This window comes from Sciurus carolinensis, chromosome 12, assembly GCF_902686445.1.
Source record: "Sciurus carolinensis chromosome 12, mSciCar1.2, whole genome shotgun sequence".
Lineage (NCBI taxonomy): Eukaryota > Metazoa > Chordata > Mammalia > Rodentia > Sciuridae > Sciurus > Sciurus carolinensis.
The window spans coordinates 12,811,208-12,813,859 of NC_062224.1; positions in this window are offsets into that span (position 1 = coordinate 12,811,208).

Sequence of the window (2,652 nt, forward strand, 5' to 3'; positions counted from 1 at the left end):
TTTAGTTTTGTTGGCAGTACAGGTCCTATGGCCCTGCCGAAGGGCAAAAAATAAAATACGTGGACTGATTTTTGACTGAGTTCATAAAAAATTCTGTACCCCTCCTTGTATCTTCCATTCCTACCTATTCCAGTTGCCAAGGAACTTGTTAGACAACAAACTATTTATGGTGAAGTGGCGTGAAAGTCACTAATTGGTTCAGTGGATTGCAAGACCACAGATGTTCTTAGTTCCTGCTAGAGTGAAACCTCAGGGTTAGGGGAAGTAGGTTGATTGGCAGAGAAAAGTAGAAAACACCATCAATCTCAAAAAATATTTCAAATATTTATACAAAGCAGGGGTACATGGCAGTCTTATCTATATTTGGGCACTTGAGAAAAATCGCTGATCTGTTTCTCCTAAGCCTCCATCTGCGCCTTACAAAGGAAGAGATTGACTCTGAGGAAAGAGAAAATTAGAGTGATCCTTGGTCCAGGCCACTCTCCTTTCTCCTGGACCGATATAACAGTTTCTCATCAGTTTTTCCCACCTCTCTTCTTACCCAATTAGTTCTTTATCAGTTCACTTTCTTCTTAAAACATGAATCAGATTATACCACGTTTCTTCAAGTCTTTTTTTTTTAATTAAAATATTTTTTTATTTTTACAACACATTTTGGTTCATTGTACAACTTTTCATTTCCGTGGTTGTACACAATGTATATTCACGCCATTCATGTAATCATACATATATATAAGGTAATGCTGTCTGTTTCATTCTACTGTTTTTCCATCCCCACCCCCTCCCACCCCTTTTTCCTCTACACCATCCAAAGTTCCTTCATTCTTCTCTTCCCCCTGCCACCCCCCATAGTTATACATTGTCATGCACTTATCTGAGAAAACATTCGACCTTTGGCTCTTTGGGCTTGGCCTATTTCACTTAGCATGATATTTTCCAGCTTCATCCATTTACCAGCAAATGCCATAATTTTATTCTACATTTTGACTGAGTAATATTCCATTGTGTATATATACCACAGTTTCTTTATCCATTCGTCAATTGAAGGACATCTAGGTTGGTTCCACAATCTAGCTATTGTGAATTGAGCTGCTATAAACATTGATGTGGCTGCATCACTGTAGTATGCTGATTTTAAGTCCTTTGGGTATACATTTTGAATAAAATGCAAATTCCTCAATATGGCCTGCACAGGATTGTTTAGTCTGCATCTCTCTCCAACTTTGAATTGTATGCTTTTGCTTCTTGATCATTCATCTATAAGCACACAAGTCTTTCAGTTCCTTGGGTGGTTAAAAATTTTCTGACCAAACTTTTAACAGTCCCATGGCCTTTGTACTCTAGTTGGTCCCATGGCTACCAACCTTCACTTCCCCCTGCTCCTCTTCACACAGCTAGCTCTTTCCACTTCCCCTCAACCACTCTGTTAGTATCCTGCTTATTTCTCTCATTGCTTTTTCAAATTGCTAGTTATTTTCTTCACTTGTCCTTTGCCTGCCGGTTAGAATGTAAAACACCATAAAGGCAGAGATATCATCTGTCTCTCCACATTTATGTCTCTAAATCCCAGAAATTGCTGAGCATCTGGTAGATGATGTGTAGATACTTGATGAATGAATTAGAGACCTGGAAGTTGAGTCCTACATCAACAGGGGCTAAATGTGAAGGAATTAGTACCAGTTCTCTTGACACTTTTGGGAAGTATAGCTTTTCTTCTAAAAGAAGATACAGTACTATTTTAAGAGGTTTTAGAGAGAGGAATTTATAAAATACAAATCTGTTTAAAACCTAGATCACTAATGCCATTAAGAAAACTCACATTATACTAGAAAAAAATTTAATAAAGTTCCAAAATGTGTATTTCCTACTACGATGAATCATTTGTCCATACTCATCCTCCCCAAAACTATTCATCTGCTTCTGACCTCCATTTCAGCAGTAACTGATTAATTTTAATCTCTGCCAAAACCAGAATTCTAGATTGCCATCCTTGATACTGCCTTCTCTCATGTCTATTCTGGTTTTCCTTTGCTATATAATAAAACACCCCAAAATTTAGAGGCTTAAAAAAGAATGGTGGCTTAAGATACAGTATATTATCATCTCTTGTATCTGTGAGTTAGATTGTTCAGCTAGATGGGAATTGCTTGGACCTATCATGCAGCTTTAGTTTGGGGCTATCCTTCTTTGAAGGCTCCACTGGATTTGACATTCAAGATGGCACCCTCACACGGCTGATCGTTGACACTTTCTGTCACTTAGGGATTAGCTGGGTCTAGAGTAACTATGTATGTATGGCCTTCCCATCTGGCTTGCACTTCTCAAAATATGATGATTGTGTTTCAAGAGTACACATTCCAAGAAATAAAAAATGGAAGATTTCTGTCTCTTAAGTAAGGCCTGGGTCCAGAAACTGGCACTTCTGCCATATTTGTCAGTGCATGTACAGAGCACACTCAAATTCAGGAGAAGCTGCAGGACAGAGCTCTCACAGAAAGAATATCAATGAATTTGTAATCTTCTTAACTATGTCACAGGTACTCCATTAAGGTCTAGCCATTCCACCTCATAAAAATCTTTCCAGTCCCTTCTTTGCACCTTCATTGTCATTATTCCAGTATAAGCCACTAACTTCTTGCCTAGACTGTGGCA